At 36.7% G+C, this 27,424-nt stretch overlaps 1 long non-coding RNA gene across 50 annotated transcripts in view; it reads left to right on the forward strand.

The window, feature by feature from the left end:
- The window catches only part of LOC119697101, a 105,924-nt gene that overhangs the window by 8,963 nt on the left and 69,537 nt on the right, over window positions 1–27,424 (forward strand). For 37 of the 50 annotated variants that reach the window (XR_005255769.1, XR_005255729.1, XR_005255739.1 and 34 more), the window contains exons 2-7: window positions 43–253; window positions 11,351–11,441; window positions 14,789–14,846; window positions 15,456–15,514; window positions 20,291–20,562; window positions 22,607–25,904. This is a non-coding gene — a long non-coding RNA (uncharacterized LOC119697101). Of the gene's footprint in view, window positions 1–42; window positions 254–11,350; window positions 11,442–14,788; window positions 14,847–15,405; window positions 15,515–20,290; window positions 20,563–22,606; window positions 25,905–27,424 lie in introns of all 50 variants that reach the window. The other 13 variants (XR_005255773.1, XR_005255762.1, XR_005255740.1 and 10 more) reach the window with 12 other exon arrangements.

A 27,424-nucleotide genomic window follows, 5' to 3' on the forward strand; every position in this document is an offset into this window, starting at 1 on the left:
TGCATCTATCCATTCATGTGTTGTCTCTATTTCTTTCCTTAGGTCCTGCAAATCTGGTCACTTCCTTTGCGCCTTGAAGCTGTTTGAATTTTTCCACCAAAACTCCTTCGTAAGAATGTTACACTGAAGTGTCTGAAGAGAACCCTGATTGTGAGAGCCGTTTGTTATTTTCTATGCCTCATTCTTACCATTGTTATTCTAACCTTGTAGTAAATTCTTCCCCTCCCTTGTTAAGAATATGCAACCTTAAAGGGTAAGTAAGTTAAATTCATTTCCTTAGTGGTTTAGGACTACATGTTTGGGTGTTTTTTAGTGCTGGTATATTCTTCACTGGTATTTTTTTCAGAAGTTGGAATAGCATGAAAAGTATACGGTAAAGAAAATGTGCTTGGAGGGGTGTACCTCTTAGGGACAAAATGAGAGAAAGTGCCATGGGTGAATACAACTCCTGACTGTCCTTTGACAGTGGAATTTCTTAATTTGGCTGGTTGAACACCCCTTGGATAGGGTGCTGCCTTTAAGCAGTGTGTCATTTGTCCCACTACCCATAGCTGTAGTTTGTTAACTGTAGCCTCAATAGATATAGGTAATAATTTTGTGCGTACATAATAATGTACATTCCATAGGAAGAACAGAAACAATGTCATGTTAATGCAACAAGCATGTGGGTTCATGGGTTTTTCATTGGGTTTTTCAAAACAAGTAGAAGATGTAGAAATTTGATGATAAATTGAAAATCAAGAGCTATAATAGCGTGTATCTTCGAACAAGAGTTTGATCAAAAAGGCAAGTAAAGGTGTATCAAAATAATTCAGATAGCCAAGTGCCATATGATTTTGAAAGAAGAAAAGACAAGGTCATGTCTTGAAACTATACATAGGGGATTTTTGAAAAAATCAGTCGTGGCACAGCTGTGGAAAGAGAAAGAGAGATGTCTAGTAGAAGGAGGTAGATGTACAAAAATGCATTGCAGTGATATAGGCTAAGATAGCTGGTCCTTTGTAATGAGAAGTCAGAGAAGTATAAAATATCACCTCCAAGACATTATATGACAAATGTATTTCCTGACCAGGGTAGTTACCTGTTAATCTTAACCTGACACAGCTGAGCCCAAAGCCCAGAAATCCTTCTTATATGGCCATACAGACAGGTTTATGTGACTTATTCTATTTTCTGTCATTACTTTTCCTGTCTGGATTCCTGCTAAACTTAAAAGCATGCACAATAAGGACTGAACAATTGCTTTAGATTCACCCACTGACTTTGAGTTTATGAAGCTTTGTTCCTGAGCATACCAAGAAATGACTGCCTTAAAATCTACCTATTTCATTCCTAAACTTCTTCAGAAACAAGAAAATAGGATCCAATATATATCTGTCTAATCTAATGAAAATTTACAGAGATGTGTCTGGATTCCAAGCTGCCTCATTTCTTTGATTTTAATGTAGCTGTAAGAATAAAGCAGTTGGAGCTTGGCTTTGAATTAATTTTGAGGTAATGAAAACTTGTAGCAGTATGAAGGTGACAGATGCAGGTGTGGGGGGATAGAATGGAGATGGTATATAAAGTAATCTTACCCCTAAGGAGTTGCAGCTGGGCTAATTATCAAAATGAGGAGAAGGCCTAACTTCAACAAGCCACAGCTGTAACTAGTAACAACAATAGGAGCTATAAAAGAGTGGGTTGGCTTGTCAAGAGGCCACGCCTTAAAGCAGGAAGGGAACTGGAGTCAGTTGGTTACCTGGTGAGAAAGGAAGGATGTGCTCAGAGGAGCTGCTCACCAGAAAACACTGAATAGGTATGAAACTTTTGTACAAGAATAAGATGATAGCATTAAATTCCTGTTAAATATATGCATATATGACAAGAGCAGGTACTAACACTGGAAGTCACTCATATCTCACAGTTTGCATACTCGTTCACACTCTTGATCGGTGTACTTGTGGACCTCCCTTCTGAGCACTGTGAAAATTGCAACACACATATGGAGCATTCCTTGATCTGTTTTCCGTTTTTACATTCCATACTGCTGTGGAAAGTAAGATGGAAAACATACTCCAAATATGGAGTTTTAAATCGAGAAATAGTTGCATGTACTTACATTAATTAACCATGGCTTTGGCAGGAAGTCACACAGCATAGATACAGAGGAGCCATAATGATAGATGGTGATGGGAGGCAACAGCATAATATGTTTAATATTTCAGCACAGAGTATTTTGATTGTTAGCTTCTTGGGGGATTGGTTAATTGCATGTTTATCTTCTGTATAATTTGTTACTAAATAAGCTTTTAAAAGCATAATTCTGGGAAGGAGCCAGTCTGAATCCAATCCATGTTGACAACATAAAGCCTACTGCAGTTATGCATTAATGCTTAGCCTTGTTTGCTGTGCTTTAATGGAATTGCATAAAATGGCTTGGATGGAGTCCAAAGAGAAACAAATTTTACCAAGAGTTGTTAAGTCTTTTTCTGGGGTTTCAAACAGCTTATAGTGGGGAAAGGGATGGGAAGCAGTCTTATCCATACTGACTAATTAGTAAAATTAACATAATTACTCTGCGCGCACGTAATGATGCTAAAACTTTGTGGATCAAAGAGCAGGTTTTTGAAGTTAGACATACTCCTTCCAGGTCCAAGACTATTGATTAATACTTCTTCCAGTCAAGTGGTCTTGCCTGGATTGAAGGAGTTGAATGGTGATGGTGAGACTGGGGCTTGACCATAAAGTGACTTAGTTGTGCTTCAAAGCTTGTCTGATCTGGTCAAACCCCCCATGACTGTATGATATTAAGGTTTGAAAAACTGATAAGCTTACTGTGAGAGCTCACATTTTTTGCAAACACCTAGATAAGCTAATTATGCACTGAAGTCATTACAATGGATCTGCTATAATTTTTCAATGTGTCTCTGCCTTTATGACACATCAAATATCATAAAATTTTCTATAGATGACATGAGAAAGCGTGAAAATTCCATGGGCCATAACATGGGATATAGTAACCTAATCAGATAAAATGCAGGAAGACTGTATTTAATTTTTAGTATGTTGTCTGAACTCTTGTTTTACAGTATATTCCTACTTGAGTACATGGAATAGAGACTGCTATGTAATCAAAGTAGTGTATGTGTTTCCTTAACTAGGTCTCAATCATTCCAAACTCCAAAAGCTCAATTATTTTTGCAATTTGTTTTTCTATTTTGTAGCTGATAGCCCAATAAGAGTGTTTTTTTTCCAGCTTACACTTGCGCAATTCCAAAGAAAAAATGTAATTAGAATGATGCTTTAAAGTACAATGTATAAAAGTATACAGCTGAATGTTTCCCATTTTTACTTCAAAGTATATAATTTTCTGCATTTTGTTACATAGATTTTTCTCTGTCTCTGGAATCACTTTTAAAATTGTCTCTTAGACAAAATGAAAATATTTCTTTAATGGGGGATTCATATAATTTACAAGGAAAAACCAAGAACAAATATAATAGTTTTCTGGCAGTGTTTCTGAGTGCATACTATCTCCCAAGTGGTAAAGTTTGGCAGGCAGGGGAATGGTGAAAACAGCAATAATAATCTTGAAATATTCTGAGCAACGTTTTTTATATATTGCTTAAAAAAAGGTTTCTTAGCCAGCTGACAACGTTTACAGTTTGGTGAATGTTCTAGGGTGTGCATCTTGGTGTAAAATGTTGAATTGTGTATATTTTTATTTCTGTGAAATCTTGTCTACTGCACTTGGTCTTCTTCCTCCTCCCTCTGCCCTCATATTGTGGGTGGTGTGAGGGAAAGGGACACTTGCCGAGGCGGAGGATGGTGTTGGCATGTTCTTCCCAGAGTCAGTATTGGCTGGATGAAACTCTTGTAGCTCTGTAGCTAACTGCTGCTCTGTTTTCTGCCTTCTCATGTTTCCTCTAAAGCTGGTGAGCATAAAGACATCTGCAAAAGTGTATAAGCAGCTTTACTTTTCAGACTATATTAGTTTCTCCCAGCTTTATGCCTTATCAAGTTTCTCTCTATTTGAATCTATTTGTACAGGCTGAAAATGGAGACTGTTGTCAAATACTTTCCATAAAAGGATGCTGTTAGTGGGATAAGTAAGGAAGTGTGATGAACAGAACATCCTTCAGTCAAAGTTTGCATTGGCCTGTGTGAAGTCACACGTTGGTGTCATTTGGTCTGTTTCTGATTTTGTTCTGCTCATTGCAGGAACTGGATATTTACAGGACACAGTTATGGGCTGTGACACACTGGTACACTCATCAGAATGCAGCTCACACAGCCACTTGTTAATGCTCTTTATTACTGTGTGGGGATACTGACCTGGGATCTCAGTTGGCTGTTTCTGGAAAGGATGGGCACAAACAGCACAAATAGTTTTTGGCTTGTTAAGTTAACACTGTCCAATTTAGAACTGCAGTTTTGGAACTGTAATAAGATAATAAAAATAATATTTCCTTTTTTAAGCTAGGATCTGTAATGCATGGCTGGGATGAGGAAGCTGGGAGATGGGCAAAAACATTCCCAGATGTTTCAGGTTTGCAGATATTTCAAAATTATCTGTTTCAGTGAAGATTCAAGTTACCAGTCTGGTTACTAGTGATCTGTGAAATTGAGTGGCATTTAGTACTTGTGAGTTGGACAGGCTGTCAAGCACCTAATCTCAAAGTCATTACCACTATTTTGTTCCTTTAAGGCCTTTTCCAATGTTCTGTTCTAGTCCCTAGTATTAGTTCTGGTAGGTTTTCTTGTTTATTTTTTGGGAAGTTTTTTTAAACTGCAGGTATGGAGTATTTGTCTAATCTCCAGAATTTCATGAATAGGCCTTATGAGTCAATGCTAATCTCTACTGAAAAGAATTGGTTGGCTATTTCAAGAATATTCCTTACATGAGACTTCTCTAAGTAGCTTTTTCAGAAGAAAAGTTTGTTTCATAGTATAACAAGGGGAAAAAATAAAGTTTAAGGAGTAGATGACTTTTAAAATACCTGTATTTTACGTCTGTTGCCAAAATATTGTTTTCTGTCTAAGTGTTTCATTTGGCAAGCCCCTAGTGCGGTAGAGCATTTTGATTGCAACATCAATTTACTTGGGGCTGATGTGATTGATAAGTTTAAATTTTTTAATGTTAAACAAGTTTTCCCTTTTATTAGCATAATGAGATGTGGTACAAAATTGCTCCTGAAATTGAGAGCAGAAGAATGAGATTAGTGGATTTTAGGATAATAGAGACGATATTTGAGTTAAATGAATCTGCTGGGTTCTATATACTTAAAGAAATAACTATGAAGAGCTGCCTGAAGAAATCTTTGACTTGATTTTCTCCAGTGCAGTTGAGAATAAGACCTGTTATCAAGAACATCTTCAGGGAAAATGTGAAAATTGGAAGTAAGTTCAAGAATACTCCAAGGATTAAATCTTAGAAAGTAATTTTTCCACACAAAGCAGGGATATGTTTTACTGGGTTGTATTTCTCTTGGCGTGGTGGTAAACAATCTCAATTATTAATAGCAAAGTAGTTGAATGTGCCTTTAATTTCAAGCCAGTACCTGCTTTTGTTAGATTAAATGGTCAGCTCAAGTGCTTTTCTGAGTCAAGGCTTGTATGATGTCTTGTTCATCACTGGCAGTGCACAGAAAAAAAATATTAAAGGTGCTGCAAAATCCACTATATGGCTAATCTGTCACCTTGAAAAGGTCACTCACTTTAAATTGTGACTCACTCAGTTGCAATTGAGACAGGAGCAGAGCCTGTGTGGTGTCTTGAAAAGTTCTAGAAAGGAAATCCCTATTGTCATTATTTAGAACTGATGCTAATAATTCTAATGCAATTAAAGTGAGTTGAACTCTTTCAGTGATGTCCAGGCTAGAGAATGACTTTAGCCTGGACATCACTGAAACTGTTGAACTCACTTTAATTGCATTAGAATCCCTGGGCATTAGCATCCCTGGGCATGGCACTCTCCTTGCTTCTGTGCATTGCCCAGCTGCTTAGCTCCTGTAGCGGCCACAGCAGAGTCAGCGTGGTGAGCAGCTCCAGCCAGAGTTAGTTCTGAGGAGATGTGCTCCAAACTGTGTGCTGGGGGCTGCTACATCTCAGTGAGGAACGCTGTAGCCAGGAACACGCACCTGAAGTTTTGGGCAGTTGACACTGAGACGTTTCCCAAAGTTGCCCATGTTTTTTCTTTGTACTGAGATGGGAAGAATCCCATTCCTAAAATGTGAGTAAATGTGGAGGCATTTACAACTTCTAAGTAACTCTATTCTACTTAAGACTTTAAATTGGATGTAAAAACCCCAATTTTCCTGACCTAGGCTTGCTTAACATTATTTAGGTTTCCCATTAAAAAGGCAATACAGAACAGAATGGAAGAGCTGCTTCCATTGAGAGAAGCTTGAGAGAAGCTCAAGTCCACAAATGGACTTATTGCAAATTGTGGTTTTCAGGATAACTAAATTTGTTTGGCAGTGCTTGATAGGAGATCTGCATTACTTAGCTTGCTCAAAAGAGAAGGAAACAAAAAGTGGAATGTGAGAAAAATCTAACCCCCTTAACATCTCTGTTTTGATAATCTTTACTAAATTATTTTAATATAAGGCCCCTGACACATAGACCTCACTATTTGTGTTATGTAATTATTATTTTTATTAAGTCATGGAATGATTTTTGATCTAAACTAAATAGGTATGTTCTGAGTCACCTATTTGTCTAATTTCTAAATCTGAATAGAATAAAGCTAATTAAAGCTGCTGTCTTTTTAGGTTTTCTGCTTAATCCACGAAAGAGAAAATAGTGAAACAAGAGCTTGAACATCAAATATTTACCTTTTAATTATATTTAAATTTCATTAAATTATGTAAAGCAATTTTAAAACCTGGCAATGAATGTGCTGAATCATATTCTTGTGTGTGTGTTTTTCTGCAGACTCTTAGGAGTGTGAGGACTGTTTCTATATAATAATTTATTTTGTTGTCTTTATGACCAGAATATATCAAAATAACCTGACATCTGCTAAAAAGCTGCAGCCTTCATTTTCCCACAAATGTATTTTCTTCTTTGGACAACAAACCCCTGTGTTTCTGTTTGGTAAGCAGTGGGAAATTCAAAAGCAGAAAATAAATGAACTCATGTGCTGACCAATGGCATTTTCCTTTAGAATTATTATTCCTTTTCCGCCCATTTTCTTTGACTTCTTTAAGCCTAAAACTTCCCCCAGTGTGTTAGAGGACTACAGTGTTGTACTTCCAATCTATGCTGCAAACATATTTTTCCTTGCTGTGAAATCTACTGGTCACTGCAAGAAGGGATATGGCAGAGAGATTGCTGCTGCATGGAAAATAAAATTATGCAGTATATGAGCCCGACACATATCTTGGGCAAGATATGTATGTTATAGAAAAGGATCTGACCCTATGACTTTTCACCAAGTTGAACTTTGGGGATGTTTGATGTGAGGCTAACTACCAAGGTTTTAATCTCGCTTTGGGAGGAAGGTGAATGGAGCACTGAGTCTGGAAAGCTTTCTGTCTTTCCCTCTCTTTTTTATCTATTTAATTCTTTCTCTTTTCCCTTTCCTTTCTATAATCAAGAATGATCTATAATAATTTCCCTCTGCTCTTTTCTTTTGTGAAGCTGTCTACGGAGTGCAAATTTTCCTTTCCTCTCATTTGTCTCTGGGAGAGGGGAAAGAAAGTCAGTTTGTCCTATTGCAAGACATGATGTCACTTCCTTCAGATAATGCAAATTGGTTATTTTAGTGTTAATAGGAAGCAAAGAACATATGCCATGTACCACAAAACTCTCTAGCTGTGGATCGAAAATGTTGTGATAAAATTTAGCTCTTATCTCTTCAGTAGCAGATGTTTTACTGGTTTTGTTATGTGGGCAAGATCTTTGTCCTTGAAAGGATATTTAGAAATGCTCCATAATTACTATTATTTTAAAACATGCATTTTTTTTTTTGCCCCATAAATGCTAAAGCTTGAGGGAATTGATCATGTGGATCAATCAAAAATTGGGATTTTAAAAAGTATACTTTTAACCTTATAAAGAAGCAATGAACAATCTGGCTATTAGAATAACACTGGAAAGTGTCTTCTTGAGAATACTCTGAGTGAGTCGCTGAATCTAACATCTTCTAGTCTTAGGATTAGGGTGGTTTTCATCATTTAAAAAAATGTGGATGGATCTGCACAACAACTTTTCACCAAAGTAAACCATCACACACAATCAAAAATGAAGCTACTAATGGAAGAATGTTTCACAGAACAGATGTAGTCTCTTGCTCTTGATCCTCAAAGGAAAAACAGAATCCGAAACCAAGCATGGAACATCAAATTAATGATTTTGCTGGATCCAAAATTTTGTATCGTAGTCTGCTCTTCTTCACCTACTGCCTTTTGTGTGTTCCGTGTATTTCAAGTGTTAACTGACCATGGCATGGCCTCTCTATGTCCACTGTGTCCAACTTGCTTTTCTATAAAGTGGTTTGACTGTGACTCTGGAGAATTGATGGAATTACGCTTAAAATGTATTTTGGTTTGGACTTTGCTGCTTCCCTTTCGGACATAGAGAGTTCATGGGTCCAAAAGCTTGTCTTCCCCTTTCTCATATGCTACCTAAACAAACAAACATTAACCAAGTGCAAACCAACCACACACACAATACTACTTCTACTTGTAAATCTAGTCTCTCAGAAGAAAACAAACATTTCAGTGGATTAATTTGCAGTGCTTGTTTTTTACTTCGTGTCTTTATAAGTTTGGAAGAAAGGGAGTGAATATTTTTGTTGCATTTGTTGGAACAATTATGCTCTGACGCTGGACCAGTGACTGAATTATGTGTTAAATTTATAAACTGAGCCATCATGCTCTGTGTTGTCAATGCAGAGTATACTTAAGAAGAAAAATATGTCTGGTATTTAATAGTATTTGGAAGAAATATACTTGTCATAAATGCCAAATTTCGAAAAGTTCTGCCCTGTTGTCAGGGTTATTTTAAACACCAGCTACTCGAAATTAACTTTGGCATATAAGTGCTGAATGGCTTTGTCAAAATTAGGAGTAAGAGATATTTAAAATCATACAGGTTATGAAGGCAACTGAAAACTGTGGTACTAAAGGTTTTAGGAAATTTTGCCTAAATCAAGAGTTGTAACGCAAAACCTGAGGAAAGCCTGTGGTTCACCACACACTTGTCAAAAATAGAAGGAATGTCAAACCTGTGGGAAAAAAATTAATGAATTGCATTGATTTAAAATATTTAATTTGCAAATACTCACTTTGTTTTACATGTAGTTTTGTGCAAATGACTACTTTGCATGCATTATCTGAAGTTAGTTAAAAATTTTTATTATGAAAAGAAATGAAAAAAATTAACAGGAAAATTTATTGGAAGTAAATTTTGAAGATAAGACTGTGTTTGTATCACCACAGAATAAGAGATTTGGTAGATGGTATACCTTTTGAGTCTGGTCCTTGAATGAACATTTTTCAACAACACTTGCACTTGATGATCTAAGAGATCTTTGCAAACATTAAAGATTCTATGATTTTTGTCTGCCTTTTAAAGACAAAAATCTTGCAAAATCAAAATCCATGCAAGTATAATTTCCTTTTGGCAAATTTTTAGAAAACAACCTGCACAGTGTGTTCTAATAGGAAAAGAGTTGTTTTGTTTTTGTTCTATTTTTTTTCTAATGCTGATTTTTTTTTTTTTCAAGACAGCTGTAAAGACTTTGTATCTCCCTGATACAGGGAAGGAAAAAAACCCCAGTGGTCTCCCTCCTGTGTAGCATATCTGATATTTGTGTCTTACTAACAACATGGATGTAGTAACTACATCCCTTTGAGTAAGCTGCTCTGTTGTTTGAAGACATAATATCCTGATACTAGCTCATTTTTCACCAAATTGAGCCAACAATTAGCAGTGTGTATACTGTCATGACTTGTTTTGTGCTGCCAAAAATGAGTAGTCTGATGTTCACGGTTTGTGTGTGGGACAGATTTTTAAATGTCTGTATGCACCATTATGTGAATTCATGACAGTGGCGGAATCTTAGAACATAACTCAATGTTATAGATTAGACAGTAAAAACAAATTTTATTGTCATTTTAAACCAAAATTTTGTCAAAAATATTAAGTGGTTGTTGGGCTGGTTTTCTTGCATTTATGTTGTTTTTACCTCTCATTTTAGAAACATTTTCTAGTGATATTCATTATAAGCTAGTAAATGTAGAGTATTATAAAACAGTAGTTTTCATGGGGGAGTTATTTGAAACTGCTGATGACAATAGTTGATGGAACCTTAATTTGTGAAAGAGGATACACAGGTACAATGGGAGTGGCAGGAGCTGAGTATGCAATCCATGTGTGGAGGAAAGTGGTTCCTTTGGAGACCAGCTCAGAAAACAAAATTACTTAAATGATGGTGCTGAACACAAGACAGTGGGATAAACATTTTGCCCTAAAAACACTGCTTTGTGATCAGATATTTTGCTGCTGACCTTGCATTAGGTCTGTGAGTTGTTCTCCTGAGTCTTCCTGTGCCTTGCTTGGAGGTGTGTTGGTGAACAAAAGAAACCTGTGGAGTTAAGTAGTTCTCTGACAGAAGAAGAAAGAAAAGCACACAGAAAACAAAGTAGGCCTATAGTCAGTTGCCTGTTTACTTCACTGATGGGTGTGGAAAAAAATCCAAGTGCACCTGGCTGTATTTTTTTCAGAAACTTACAATGTTATTGATACTTTAAAGATCAGTAATTCTCATGAGCTTCTTTGGACCCAAACATTGTGAGAGCCTATCCTTGGATGTCCAGACTTGGTGTATAGGATCCATAGCAAAGATGTTTTTGAGATCTCTTCTCTTGAAAGGTCTATATGCATCAAAAAATATAAAACAAAGGATAGTTGTCTGACTAGGAGGAAAGACTAGTTAAAAATACTGGAACAATAATACAATTGAAAAAAAGAAATCAAACTTTCTTGACCTTTTTGCTGTCATTACAGGAGGATGTGTTGACACTTCTTGACAGTTAGCCCAGGGCAGGTCTGCCTGCGCACAGGTGTGCATCCGGGCATCTGCACTTCAGGATTTACAAGAAAAGCAGTATGGCTCCATGCTGGCTTGATTTTCAGCTGGAGAAACACCCAAGTCATATTGATTGTCTTTATGTGGGTTAAAGTATCTAGCCAGAGACAAGAGCTGCTTGGAAAGGGTGGTACATCATCCTGTAATGTGAATCCCATATTATTTCTCTATGCAATGAAGGCACAGGTGTGGGGGTTGAGGGTGAATTCTGATATTGGGATCTGTGTCTAAAAAGCTTTTTTTTCTTTCCCTCTTTCCTCTCTTCTCCAGCACTAGAAGGTGCAGTCTACTGATATTTATTACCTTGTGTTCTTAAAGGCCTACTTTGTGCTTTGTACACAGATCTGGGATATTGGAAGAGGTAATACAAGGATGAATTCACAAATGCTTTCCACAAGGAAATTGGTATTCTTTCCTATAAGGATTCCACAGAAAAATTTTATGTGCTTTCTAACCCCACATGTTACTTTACTCTACAGTGGTGCCTATGGTTTTATTAACATTTATTTCAGCTTGGGGAAGAATGCTTTGTCAGTTGCAAATGATTGTCAGTATTGGTTCTGACTAAAAAGGGGGGTGTGTGTGTCATGGGGTGGGTAATGCTTGAGGGTAGAAGGAGATTCAAATACCCAATAAAACAATGTCAATTAGTTTATAAACATAATAGAAATAAGATGTTGGAAATAAGAAACAGAGTTTTTGTGCTCATTCTATTTACTTAGCCCCAACATTTGGATAAAGATGTTATCCAGTGGTTTTGATTTTAGGAAAATAAAACCCTTCATCTCTGAAATTCTCTGTGGATTGTTAAAGAACATCAGGTATGAATACAGCTCCTTCTCTAGGATAAAGGCCATAATTGAGGAGCTTGTATTTTTTGCTACATCAACTTAATTTTCAATACATGCTGCCTGACTTCTTAACTTGGTCCTGTGGACTTTGATTTGGCTTCTTGGTTAGAAGACAGCTTTAGAATCAAAGTAAATGTAGGCTTGACAGCTACTGGCCTGTAAGAAATTAACCTTGACATGGTGACATGATCAAAAATTAAAAAATGCCATGAAATACGTATATAGTGGTACAACCCTATTTAAAAATATTTGGTTTACATTTTTACAGAGTCAAAGCAGGATTTTAGCACCATTGCAAATAAATTTATGGTTTGTTTTTTAATGCCAAGGTGTCTGCATCATCTTTTGTAAGTCAAAAATTTGTTGAAAACCAGAAAATAGTCATATAGATAAACTAGAAATTTGCCTAAATGGCCTCAGATTTCACTTGATATATTCTGCTTGTGTATTGGTGAAGATATCTATGTAACACTTATTCAAAGTCTGTGTTAAGCGTGGATTAGTCATTTAAATGTAATCTACTAGTCCTGAGTCATTCTCAAGAAATTGAACATAAGCAAAATTTCTTCAAATGTCAACATAAAAATCAAATATTTTTGGAAGTCAAGCAGTGGAGACTCAAATGGAGGAAGAGACCATGCTTGGAATATTTATGGTACAAACAAAATGGAGTATATGGAATAAATTTCGATGATGCCACAGTTTTCTTAGATATCCAGTAGTGTCTACTCAGGAGGTTTTGTAGGTTACAGGATGTTTTATGTTCAAGTTGTCTTTGCCATGACATCTCACTAAGAGCAGTCATAGCTTTTAATATTAATATCTTCTGTATTCTGTGTGGGAAATGAGCTTGAAAAACCTGAATAGATGAAATGGCTCAGCAACCAGGTTTTTTTTGTATTTGATGTAGGTTAGTGCACAGAAACTGAGGCACAGGTGGTTTGGCTTGTCTCAAACAAGATTAACAGCCAATGTGTTAGACAGGAAGAGAACTCAAGATTTCCATTTTCAGGGATGCATTGTTTAAATTGATCATGGGATTACTAAAAAATTCATGTGTTCATGATAGATGGTTTTATTTTTTACTGCTGCTCTTTTTCACTGAAAAGGACAGTTTTCTGCACAGAACTATAAATCTCTGCTTGAAATGCAGAATTAATATTTTCAACAGATGACCTTTACTGTGTTTTTCAAGTGGGAAACCACTAATCTGTAAAAACCTTTATGTTAATAGGCCTGGATCCTTAAAACAAAGCATCACTGTGAGTCAAAAACATTGGTCAAGCCTTTGCATCCCAAATAATGCTCTGAGTTTGGTTCCCATGGTTACTGAAGAAAGTGCTTGTGTAGCATCCAGCAGAGAACCCCGGGAAGAGGCAACAAGGGAATCATGGTTTTGGAAAGACCAGGCTGTAACAAGCATGACTGTTGTTAGAAAGATTCCTTACCATCTATCTTCCAATAGTGCTGCTTCTTGCTGGTACTGAACCAATTAACAGGTAGTGTCATAATGATACAGGTTAAAATGCCTCTCAGGACAGAGGAGAGTTGATTTAAGAACTGTTTGAAGCACCTTGTCATTTGCTGTGGTTCAGGCAATGTGAATTAGTTTTCAGCCATTACTCATGGTAATAACTTCACTATTTTACTTAATGTACCAGATTGATGCCTCTGTAACTAAAATGAGAATTTAACTGCAAAGAACAAATAGGGCTTCCTAACTCCCTTTCTGTCGCTGTCCTAGGACAAAATTTATAGAATAAAATTACCAAAGGCAGCGAGTTTAACTGCTGAAAATGCATAACAGATGGATGAGTATTAAGTCAAATGGACAGTGGCCCTTTTTTTTTTTTGGACAGCTGAATGTTGGTATTAAAGGGCAGGAGAGGAAAGGTCAAGCCCACCAAGATTGTGATGACTGGGCTCTTCTGTGAATACAGCTGATATAGCTGAGCTTGACCGGATGAAACATGAGAACAACCTTACCTTAAACTCCGACTTACCCCCTCCTTAATTCAATAAGCGAAGGAAAGCTTACCTCAGCTCAGAAGCTGTGGAAGCACACACCTAAGAGTACAAGTGCCTGATAGCTTGACTCACAAGGGAATGAAGGCTTTCATTTTGCCTCAACTCACATTCTAAAAACAATCTCAAAAAATCCAAAGAGCTTGGGATTCATGGCCCTGATGCAAACTTAATTGGAACAGGCACATTGGCAGCCAGCTCTTTTCCTCAGCTGCTGCTTCCCAGGCCCAATGCACTTCCAGATCTATCCTTTTTCTTCTTCTCTGCCTTGATAGTATCCACAAATTCTTCTTGAAAAAATGTTTTTGAAGTTCTCACTAAGATTTGGCAGGCCTGTGCTGGGGCTTTCTCTTGCTGTCTATATTGAACCTATCCCAAATATTCCTAATAAATCCCCCAAAGGCACCAAAACATTTGCCTGATGCAAAATTTCTCTCACGTTTACCAGGCTGTGTTTACCAGTGGATGTTTTAAAAATTTAAATGTATTGCGCTTTTTAAAAAACATTTGATATTCTGGTTGTAAAAGTAAGCCCTACATAAAATAAGTGAGCAGAGTTACTTTTATAGTTGAAGTCACCAGGGTAATCTTTTGGAACACTCTGCTAAATGTTACAATAATAATTCAATTTTTAAATCCTGTTTTTTTTAGTCACTATTTTTTTTTTTTGAGAAGCCATAGTGATCACTTTTTTTTTAAATTAGAAATGAGCATCTCTGGAAAAAAAATGAGTTAAGATGTGGATAAGAATGTATTTAAAGCTATGCTGGCTGTAACATTGAACATCAATACTGTGGGGTATAAAACTAAAATTTTAATTTTTTTTTTCTAGTGCACATGTATTATCTTCATGACATTTGAATCTAGCACTACATTTACCTACTAACAAGGTACTTTATCCCCCTGACCCCTCCTGCCTATGACAGATATAGTGTGATCTTCATTTTTATATCCAAGATGAAAATGCTCCCATTTTTACAGTTGCATGTTACTCTAACTTCAGTTCTGGATTTTAGCTAATGTATGATTTGGGCTTTTAATATAATGAAGATTCCTTAGACTTAGACTGTGTATGCTGCTATCTTAATTGCTTTTTAGAGGAGGGGAAAGGAAATACTGAACTTTTAAAATACTTTAATACTTTTCAAGGGTAGACAAAATCTTGCTTGCCTGGCAGTGATTTTAACTTACTCTTAGTAAATATTTTTATGTAGAATTAAATCACTATCAAGATCCTCATGTGTATGAAAGCTTTAATTATCCCTATGTGGGGTGTCAAACTTTTATGAGTACATTTTGAGTACCACTATGGGAGGGAAAGAAGCTGGTTCCAAAATGGAATTAAAATTTTGTAATGAACCTCTTGGAATGACACAGACTTAATCCAAATGAACTCTAATACGTATTAACTACAAACTTTTATGCTGAATCTGATCATGTTCCCAGTAGCTCAGGGTAAGAAGTGCTTTCCAAGTACTCACCAATGTCTGAACTTCTAGGAAGCAGAAAAAGATGAATCCTGCCCTAGATGGAAGTCTCCAGCAACTGTACTCATGGGGTGAGTATGGGGTACCTGTCTTCCTGAGAGGTGTATGGTTAGGGCTTCAGGTTTAGTATGAAAAGTGGAAGAAGCTCCTCTAAAATTGTGGCTTTTCTTCATGTCTGTGCTTGCCAGCTCCCAGGAGTGTATGCCTACATCCACAAAGGCATTTGGTACCCTTGGAGTTGCAGGTGATTGTAGGCTGACAGCAAAACGTACTCCCAACAAATGGGCAGCTGCACTACTGGGTCCCTTTAAATGCCTAATGATGGCTGTGCTAGGAAATGATGCAAGTTGATTTCTGAACCCAAAAGTATACATGAATGAAAAATAAACCACTCAGGTTTTTCACTCTTGCTTACATCTTACCAATTCTAGTTCTTATAGTTAGTCCTATGGTACTTTTCAAGTTTCAGCTGTTTCCATTGTTTAAGTGTTATGGTTACAGTCTCTTCTAAATCTAAATACATGACAAAAACCTAAGCCCAGAAATGCAAGTGCAAACACAGTTTGAGAGGTGTGATGCTGTATCTTGTCTTATGTAGTTTTCTGAGAGCTGACTTCTGTAAATATCCTTGGATGTTGGCATTCTAATAGATTTCAAACAAACGAGCATTCACACTCATAAGATATAAAAAAAAGTTATATGAGGCTTTAGTGACTTGAGGCTTGTAAAACTGATCCTATCACAAAACACTGGTGAAGTAGGATTGACAGCTTCTTTCCAACTTAGAATTTATATATCCTGCTTTAGTTCTGTGTTTACCAGCAAAATAGTGTGTTTAAAAAGTCTATTCATTGTTCATAATTTTTCAGGTTTTTTGAGCTATCTTTTTTTTTTTTCCCTATCAACCAGTCAGGTGATATAAACTATAATTTAAGAGATCTCTAATAGCAAGGAGAATATGTCAGAGGATCAGCTGAAGCTTATTTGGGCAGCCGGACTTTTGCATGTAGCCTGAACTGGCACTTTGGGTTCTTTCTCATTTGAGTGAACTGAACAGAAGTTGTGCTCCTCTCAGTTAATAATGGTGGTCACAAGAAATGGGCATGAAATGGAAAAAAAAGTACTTGACTCAAGCTGTAAAAGTCATACAACAATGGCATCTAGATGATATGGGTGTAATATCTGCATTACACATTGTTGCAGGCAAAAGTAGCTCAGAGAGGAATTTTACTTTCCTAATAATTTCTAGTTAGCACAAACATTTTATCACTGATTCAGGTTAAAAGAGACAGAAAATAAACAATCAAGCACCTTGGGAAAGAGGTCCCACTGTTCTGAGCTCAATATCAGTCCAACACCATCATGGTCTCACCTCCCGTTTTTCTGGGTGTTACACTTGGTGCCTCACAAACCCTTGGTACAGGAGGCTGGGAACCCTGTGTTACACCTTATCTCTGTAGCTCCTCTGCTCTTCCTGCTGGTTTTCCTGTGTCCCAGCTGTGCATCACCTTGGGTCCCTGCCCCAGTGGCAGTTGCTCAAGGCCATGGTCCCTTTGAAGTTGGAAAAAACTTCTGTTTTTTTATATCTACTATCTGACATGATTGTTTACTATGCTGCAGTTTTTTGTTCTCCATTGATACATTTGTTATTAATAAAATAATTAAAACCCCCAAAACACTGTTGAGACAATGGTTTAAGCTGAGTTTGCTGCAGCATCTGGTCTGATTTTGGTAGCCAGTATTTCTGTAAACATTTCTTTTGCTGGATGCGTACTTTTAGCTACACTTGGGAAACAGATGTAATATTCCCCTGAGAGGCAACATTTGCACTGAAGGTGTGCAGGCAAATTACTGATTCTTCAATTCTGTCTCCACCAGCTGAGTTATTGAAAAGCTAATTATTTAGCTCCAGGCAGAAATGGATGAAATTGCTACCTGGAGCTGGGAGACTGGAAAAAAACAACACGTGTTGTAATCAATGCCCTTTTCCATCAGTGCCAATGGCAAATATACTACTCTGTGAAAATCTTATCATTTCATGTTAAAAAAAACAAAAAGAAATAAAAATGGGCGAGAGTTGAAAAAACCCACTGAACAAATCAAGTATTTCTTATGATTCCCATAGGAACAAAGGTGATGGTGATCATAAGCAAGTCTAGGAACTAATTATACTCTATTTTGAATGTCTGAATGTAACTGTATAGATAGAAGGTGATAACAGGTGTTAATGGTGGGAACCTTTGTTTTGATACAAAGCTCTTTAGCATTACTAAAAGACTTTCCACTGACTGATGTAAGTTTGTTTAATGTTTAGTGAGTGCTAAAGTATTTAGACATCTAGGGAAGGAACAGCATTTTTTTGTTATTATTTATTGCAAAAAGAGAGATGTTTGGTATGCATTTTTTGGCAAGTTATGACTAAGACAAATGGAAAGGTATTACAGAAAACCCTGAGATCAGTGTCATTGCATAGGCTTCTGGTGAGCTTGTTTACATCTGCAAAGTCTTCCTCTTTTCCCCTTTCTTCCTCCTTTCCTCTTTTCCTCTTTTCCTTGCTGTGGTTCAGTATATTTTCCACTGTGCAGATGCAGCTACGTGTGAATTCCATTAAAAATCAGGATCACTGATAGGAACCTGGGTTAAAGAAAGCACCAAACCTTTTCCTAGAGGAAGCCCTGTGTACTGGTCTATTTCTATCAGGGTTCTAAATAGCTATATTATTATCGTCAGTTTCCAGAAATTGGATTGGAGCATCTGATTCAGCTGATTGCCAAAGCTGTCTGCCATTAAAAAAAAAACAAACCTGGCATCAATATGAGTGGTTTTCAGTAAGCTGTTCACAAGCTGAGGAGAGGAAAAAGTACAGGTGCTGTGCTCCAGCTTCAGAGTTTCATTGTAGCTGGGGATCAAAATGCTATTTGGAAAAATAAAAACAGGTAACTTTAGTCAAGTTAGAAAACTCTTGAACACGTCCCTCTGGAAATTTCCAGCATCTCTTGTTTATGTTTGTGGCATTTTCAGCCCCTTGATTAAAATCCAGGGTTCTGTGACACTGTCTGGCTATGTTTTGCTGAAGTTCCACTGAGGGGAAAAATAGTATCAGTCCTTTGACCTGGTTTTGGATTACCTGACTTGTTTCATATAAGATGCCACTCAATCCAGGTTCTATAAAAAGTATAAATAGACTTGAGCTATGCGGGGTTTCACCCCCAGATTGGGGTGACCCCAAAAGATGGAAAAGTCTCTCCTCCAACTTGCGCTGTTAAAGAAAGACTCGATAGTCTTCAGTTGTCCGGTCTCAAGGTAGTTTATTGTATGCTATCTGAAAGATTTTCTCCTGAACTGCTGAGGTCTGCTCAGCCAAAGGCACACTGACCTCCCATGGGGCTGGTGCCATCTTTTATATCATACATTACGTGTTAGATGCTTACAGTTTTTCCCCAATACCTACTACCTATATTGGACAGTGACTATCTACCCTAAACCAATCTGTGACTGCCAACATCACCCTGAACATGGAGGTTAGGAAGAAGAAAGAAGGACAGGGCACACCCAAATCCCTCCATCTGAGAACTCCTGACCCCCATGTAGAAAACTCAAACCCCCCTGTACAGAGTCCAAAAACCCCCTGTACAGCACTCAAAAACTTTTCCCTTCACCTCGTGATTATTTCTACTATAATACCTAAACTTGTGATGCTTCTTGTTCTTCCTGCAAGGTTGGTAAACTGTTCCATGGGTCAAGTTCAAAGCCACAGGGGTTCCTGGCTGCATGCCAGGGTCTCCACCGCTCCTGACCAGGGCCTGGAACATCCAGGAATATCCGAGGGATGCCCTGGGTTCCGACAGAGCTATGTGAGGGAAAAAGGGTATATGTAAGAAGAATTTGACATTTTGAAGTATTGATCTTCAGAGCAAACAAATTAAGATTATTCACTTTAGAATGCAGAACAAAAATTTGTTATTTTAAAGCTCTGGTGTTTGATCTTACAGTTTTAAGAATCAAAAGGTATTTTGAACTTATTGCCTAGGAAGGGCACCTGGCACTGGATCACTCTGAAACATTACCTTGTATAAACAGAGAAAAAATATGAATCAAGGGCCCACTAGTGACAGCTTTACTATGTAGCCAGTTCTGGTCAGAGTATAAAAGAATTAACCAGCATAAAAGCAGCCTGATCACTGTTCAGCTGGCTTCAAGAATTGGCATTAGTCTTGAAATAATTGAATAATTGAAATAAACCAGAAAATTGGCAAGCTTTGTTCCTTTTCACTGTGCCACATTAAATCTCAGTGCACTTTTTTGTAGTCACTCCATTTCTAAGTTTCCTTTTTTTTTTTTTCACAATTGCATTTGATTTGATCATATCTCCTTGCCAGAGTGTTTGTTTCACTTTCTTCTGCCATTTCAAGATTTCATTCCCTTTCTTGAAAGGAAAAATTTCCTATCAGGAAAGGGAATGAAATCCTGTGATTTCAATGAGGATCAATTGGGCAAGCTTTGGTCTATTTCCCTGCAGTTCATGTCATCCCAGTCTTGTTTATTGTTTTCCCTTTATTTTGGAATTTTCTTTTTTTTTTTTTTTTTTTTTTAGCACTTTATTTCTTCAATTTCTTCTCCTGTCTCTTTGTTTACTTTTCTTCCCTGATTTTGGGATTTTGATCAGAATAATTTTGGCAAGCTTCGGTGCTTTTCACTGCACCTAATTTCATTTCAATACACTTGGATTTCTTCAGTCCATTTGCAAGTTTTCTGGGTTTTTTTCAATTTAATTTTATTTGCTCAAATCTCCTTGCCAGAATGTTTGTTCCACTTTCTTCTCAGATTTCTATATTTCCTTCTTTCAGGAAATGGAATGAAATCATGAAAAGAGAAAAGAATGTGAAGAAACGCTCTGGAATGGAGACATGATTAAATGAAATACAATTGTAAAAAAGAAAGTAAATTTGTCGTTGGACTGACTTCAACCAAATATACTGAGCTGAAATATGATGCAGCGAAATGGACTGAAGCTTGCAAATATTTTTGCCATTGAAATCCTGAAATCCAGGAATATAGTTAAACAGAGAGACAGGAGAAGGAGTTGAAGAAAGAAAATGCTAAATAAATAAATAAAAGGGTAAGTTCTGAAACAAAGCGAAAACTTTTAAAAGCAATTTAGATGCCATGAAGTGCAGAGAAATGGACAAAACCTTACCCAACTGATCCTCATTAAAATCTGAAGATATCATTCCCTTCCTGATAGGAAATTTTTTCTTCCAAAAAAGGGAATGAAATCTTGGAATCAGAGAAGAATGTGGAACATTCTAGCTAGGATTTATGATAATATCACATACAATTGGAAAGAGTATATTTCACAATGCATTAATTAGAATATTGACTGAGATGAAATGTTGTGTAGGGAAAAGGACCAAATTTTTTTAAAATTATTGGCATTGAAATCCCCAAATCAATGAAGAAATGTAAACAAAGAGACAGGGGAAGCAATTAAAAAATGAAAAAGAATAATTTCCTTTCAGGAAGGGGAATGAAAACTTGAAATCAGAGAAGAAAATGAAACAAACTACCTGGGGTAGACTTGAAAGGAATTTAAATTTGAGGGAATGAAGTAAAATTTTTTCAGAAAATAAGTGGTCATAATCAAATGTATTGAGATGACCTTAAGTACTTCACTTTTGAATGGCTTTTGTATTTTCAATACCTTTGATGGTCTAGTGTTTTTTCATTTTTAATCTTTAGGCTTACCCATCCCTAATCACAGCCTTAGAAACCTCCTTTTGCTGAGGTGCAAATCACAAGGGTGTTTCCTAGGAGAAATATGTGGAGGGAGCAATGTTGGGGCAGTGCCATGCTCCTCTTGGCATGCCTTTTATAGTGTTAATGTCCCTGAAACTCTAGGCTTTGTGGATTATTCAAGCCTAGCTCTAAGCATATCAGTAAAAGCACCTTTCTGCTGATGGGCCCAGCACATGTGTGATGCTAAGAAGAAAGATGTGCAGGGAGCAATCTTTGGGCAGTGGGGTGTTCCTTTTTTAAGTGAAATGCACTTAACCTTTCCAAAATGATACTCCTTGGAATCCTGAAATCAGGGAAGAAAGTGAAAGCAAGAGACAGAAGAAATTGGTGTAATGAAGTACTGAAATAGGAAGGGAATATTCTGAAGTGAAGTGAAAACAATAAAATTGCATGGGATTACATTAAGTGCAGGGAAATGGCCCAATCCTTGCTGAATTGATCCTCATTGCAGTTCCAAGATTTCATTTCCTTTCATGAAATGAAACTGCCTAATTCATAGGTCCATCTCAGTTTCCCACAGCCTCCCTTCATACCTGTGAATGATTACACCTCCTCTGATTGTATTCACTCTGGAATTCACATTTCAAGCTTGCTCAGATGTAGTGCTCTTTGTTGTTTAATTCACCGATTATCTTGGAAAACACAAGTTTTGTGCTAAGTCAAAGTAATTGCAGGGATTGTGAAGATTATTGAGTTTTTGATTAAATTACTAGTAAACACTCCTAGATTTAATTAGTTCAGGGTATGTGAAAGACATGGAGGAGGAAGACAGAGGTAGTTACTATGAACTATTTAGACCATCAATGGCTTTTAACAGAATGCACCTTGTAAAACATCTGTGCTCACTGAGGTCAGTACAAAATCATTACTTAACATCAGGTGATGACAAAAACTTTAATTGGTTTTGACTATAAAGAAAATCTCTCCAGATTCTGAAAGTAAACTAGAACTCTTGGCTGTATTTTAAATGTAATTATCATCAGGGTTTCAGGGGTTTTTTTGTGTATGTATTGTTCTCACTGTTGAATAGAAATATGACTAAACTAAAATTTTTTTTAACACTTAGCTGATCTTTTCCATTATGATTTGTGGATAGATACTTTAAAGCAACCATTAACATTGGATTTTTTCTCCTTTTGCTCATAAATTGTTTTCAGTCTGTTTTGCATTCAGCAAGAATGCAATTGTATTTTTCTAATGCATTAAATCAAAACTATTTTCATTACAAAACTATGACCTTACTACAATGGAAGAACAGATAATGGTAAAGTCGGGTGGGAAGAATCCCCAATGAAGAATCAGTTTTCAGATGTTTTGAGCAAATGTATGAAAGAAATAAGATTTTATATATTTCACATTTTCTGCAGCCTTCCTATTAGCTTTTTCTCAGAGAATGGGTTTGAGATATTGGATCATTCTCTGGACTCTTCGTCATCAATTGTGCCCTTCCTGAGCTGAGAATGCCAACTGGGTAAGATCTTATTATTAAAGACTTAATAATATGGACTGGAGAAGATGCATTACTTGTCTGTTAGACTCCTTTTAATGCATACTGCATTGTGTTTTGCAGTTGTTTTACATCACCCTGTTGACTGTTTTCAGGTCAGAATTCACTAGGGACTAAATTTCAACATCAGTTTTGCCATTCTCTATTTGTGCCAGTTGGTTGACTCCCACAAGCGTGTATCACTAATGATTTTTATATTCCTCTTTTTCAGGTGATTGTTCTAATTCCTCTGGAGTTAAAATCTTTTTCTCAGCTTATTTGCAATCTGTTCCAGCTTCACTTCTTTCAAACTCATAAGCCCATTACCTTTACCATGGTCTGTAGTGAACAGAAACCACTGTGAGCTAACACACAGTTCATCACGGCTTCGCTGTGAACCACTGGTATTCTGCAAGTGATTTTTTTTTCCTTTATTTTGTACCCACCTAGCATCAATTTTAGCTTGACTGGTTTTCTGTAGCTTGCTTTGAAAAGCCACAAGAAATGGCACCAGAGGCTGAGTTGTACAGCACCTACAGCACCTCCTCTGTTTGTAAGGCCTATTACCCTGCTCTAAAGGTGTTTAGATGTGTTTCACAAGCTTAGTTCTTGACAAAGCCATGTTAGTTGCTGCTCCAGTCTTTTTTGTTTTCAGAAATTTTTTTTTGTTTGCTTTTGTGTGTTCTTACCAAAGTCAGGCTTGGATTTGTTCCAGCTAGAATAGTACCCACTTCCCCTAAAAGAATAAAGAATTTAAAAAACAAAACCCCTCCAAAACAAACTCTCCCCCCACTAATATATTCTAAGGAAGATAAAGAAAGAGAAAATCAACCTTTAAAAAGTGAGAAACAGAGCTTCAGTTCAATCCCATGCATTGGAATCTAAACTGTGGTCAAATATATATTCTTTTTCTAGATGTTTTGAAAGTTTATAATTAGAAGATGTGAATCTGTATTTAGAAAAAAATAAAGATTTTGATTGATAACCTGATAACCTGGAGGTGGTTTAGCAGCTATTATAGTCATCAGTAGCTGTTTCAGAAAAAAATATTTACTTCCCTGAAAAATTCCTATGAAGTATTTGCCTAAACATCTTTCTAAATAAGCATGCCTTCATAAATCATGATGCCACTGTATGGAGGTGTATCCACTGTTAAGCCAGAGATGGAAGCTCACTGATCAGTTTCTAAAATTTAGTGCTTTCTAAAATTTCTTTCAAAAAAAAAGAAAAGCCAAAGGAAAGCAAGGCTGGTGTTATCCACTGGATCCTACTGCACAGAACTCAAGGGCAGTCTCATACACTTCTCTTAATAGCTTTGCAAACTTTTCATCTCCTGCTAGCATTTTGGTTTCCACAAGTTGAAGAGATGTCAGAAGTCATAAGATAGCTCAATTTTGCCATGACACTACATATTTATAAGGAAAAAAAATTAATGTCCTTCAGCCACAGGGATTTGAAAAAGAGCCCTTCAGGGTTCTGCAAGTGTAATCTGCCGAGTGTAAATTTCAATGAACACTGGCAGAAATTGCTGGGGCTTTCCAGTGGCTTCATATGTATAGGCTGTGTGGAAATGAGTGGCTGTAAGTACATTAGAAAACTGCAGGGGAAGAATCACAGTTGTGGTTCCTGCCTTTTGAGTATTATATTATGTAACGTTTTTTTCTGTCTTCCCACTTATGAATACTTCCTACAGAGGCTTTTAAAAATTTCAGCTTATTGGTGTTTTCTTTGTCTTCCCAATTTTGCATCAGATTATGTTGGCTTCTTTTAAGTCTTTCCTCTTTTGTTATTTTCTTTGACTGTGTTTTTGTAATTTTTGTTTTCTCTCTATCTGCCAAAGAGAGTGGCTCATTTAGAGCTATATTTAACAACACTTTTTACCAGCTCTGTCGTCATTCCTGGAAATAAGGTACCATTTATATAATCAAGTCATGCCCTAGTCACTGCCTTCCGGTACTTGCAAGGTAAAATGTAAATTCTATTTGTGATTCATCAGGATAATTATAGCAATTGCCAGAGTACATGTGGGCAGGTAAGTACACACACAAGTTAGATAATTGGGTCAATAGTGAACAATTTGTCCTTAAAAGAACTTGATTTAATAAAGATAGCTTTAATCTAAAATGAGATGACCTTTGGTGGAGAAGTTTTCACAGAACTTAGTGTTTCAAAAACATCTTGACTATATTAGAAAAAAAAAAAAAGATATGTATCTTGGACATACACATTTAAATGACATTTTTTATGATCAAGTCAGATATTAAAATACCTTCTTAACAGAAAAGTGCTAATTATAGCTTGAGACCCTAATTTGGAGATTGACAACTGGATCTCATAATTCTTGTTTGGTTGGTTTTTCTTCCTTTTTATGGACATAGTTACCTATATCTAATCTATATCTATATCTAATCTAGATCTATATCTAAATCTAGATATATCTTTGAAATTTTTCCCTTGATGTAAACATACTGTCAGGGTGAAGAATGAGGAAGAAGTGGAAATACATGTGTTTATATTCTTTTTTTCCCTCACAAAAGAAAGACCTTTTGTCTCTTTGTTCGGTAAGCAGAATAGCAAGCCTGGCACATTGGGGGGCTGTCACAGACTGATGAGAGAGAGCACCCATGGTACTCTGCTGCCTTCTGTAGTGCCCTGCCTTGGGCAGCTTGTGACTTCATCTGTGCCCAGAGCTGTCCTTGACAGCAGTCAAATACGCAGAGCAAGGCTGTAATAAACATGGCTGTGCATTTCCAGAACAGCTTGCAGGGTTCCTTCGAGGTTTTCTCAGCAGTGTTTACTCTAACCTAAAACTGAATCTCTAACAATACAAGAGGATTTTCTGGACTATCACAATAAATAAAGAGCTCCACTGCTTTTTAATTTAAGGTAAAGATCACTTCATCTGTACTAAGATATTTCCTTTTCTGTAAACAGGAATTTTCATTATCTATTGACCACCTGCAATCCTTGCATGAAGTTTAAAGACAAGTTTTATTATCTACTGAGCTGGAATTAAAAATCAGAATTATTTGTTATACTACTGAAATACATGGTGCCAATCACAAGCCTTCACTCCATTTCCAACCTTTAAAATGGAAACTGTGCTGACAGAACCTATATCACCAAACATCCGTACTCCAAATTGGAATGGGACTATTTTCAGATCTGCTGCACTTTCTGTAAGTGTTCTAAGGGGAGAGGAATTCTCTTAACAGAACCCTTAACTTGTGGGCTATTGTGCTAGATACAGAACTCCACCTCACTGTGTGCTGGTGTACAAATTTCATGTTTTATATGTCATTAAGTGGATATAAGGGATCACATGTGAAATTACACAAAATAATTGGACTCCACATCGGTTCAATAACTATTCTCCAACTTCTTACATAGGCCAAGCGTGTTCCTAAAATTACTCAGATCAGCAAGATCTCAGGAAAATCTAGAATGGCTTTCAGGATGTTATTTGCTCTTTCCTTCATAGACTTTAATGGAAATTTGGGCCACTGACTTGGTTTAATACAGGTAATGTTGCCCAAATGAAAACAAAACAAAATAAATTTATTAACATCTGTCTAAGTTCATTTTTTATGAAAAGGATTTTGCCTTACAAAATTTATTAGTACTTTCTCCTTCCCATAATTATAAGTTTAGAATGCTGCACCACTTTAGCAGTAAAAAGTTACTAATATTTTAAGGAAACTATTCACAATATAGTAATGATTCAAAATGTGTTAAAGGAAAAATGAGCTTCCTTTAAAAAATTAATCTATTTCCTTCCAGTTCTTGTTCAAAAGTTTGTTTTTTTCCAAATTCACTGTTTCTCATTTCTAGATTTGCTCGTTTTCTTCCCTTATGCTTTTGCACTAATTTTAACTTTGTCAGCTAGATTAAACATTACTAAAATAATTTTCATTTAGAAATAAATATAAAATTAAATTTAAAAAAATTGTAATTATTTTGATTACGATTCTCTCTCTCCTGCCACACTCTAGGAGAAGTAGGGATAGGTGTACTTTAAGTTCCAATGAGGGACTCAATAGAAGTAGAGGTAGCATATCAAGAATTCAGAGAAATAATACCCTCAAATAATTTGTAGCCAATTGCTTCCAGTTATAGTGCTTATTATTACCAATTTTATATAGAATGTAAAATTATTTTAATGTAAACTACTGTAAAGCTAGGAGGCTTAAACAGGATTCCATTGTACTGCTGTTTTTCAAATAAGTAAAAAATCATAGAATCACAGAATGCTTTGGATTTGAAGGGATCTTAAAGATCATCTAGTTCCAACCCCCTGACCATGGAGCTCTGGCCACCTTCCACAGACCAGATTGTCCAGAGCTCCATCCAGCTTGGCCTTGAACACTTTCAGCAATGAGGCATCCACGACTCCTCTGGGCAATGTGATGTACCAAAATCACAGCCAGGTGCTGCATAATTTGGGGGCTCTACAGGGGTGGGGAGGAACAGGGACTCCCCAGGGACCAGCAGGGCAGTGTGTTGGACCTGGGCTTTTTTGGTGACAGAAGAGTGCCATAATCCCTGTGAATGAGGATTTCCTTTGCTATAGACATTGTTAAGACACAGGAAAAAGATAGAATATCTACTTTTAAAAGCAAGGGGAAAATGGGAAAGTAAAATAAAACAAAAAGATGATACTGGTTGGTGTAACATTGGTTTCTGAGCATGCCACCTCTGG

The sequence above is a fragment of the Motacilla alba genome, chromosome 2 (assembly GCF_015832195.1).
Source record: "Motacilla alba alba isolate MOTALB_02 chromosome 2, Motacilla_alba_V1.0_pri, whole genome shotgun sequence".
NCBI lineage: Eukaryota > Metazoa > Chordata > Aves > Passeriformes > Motacillidae > Motacilla > Motacilla alba.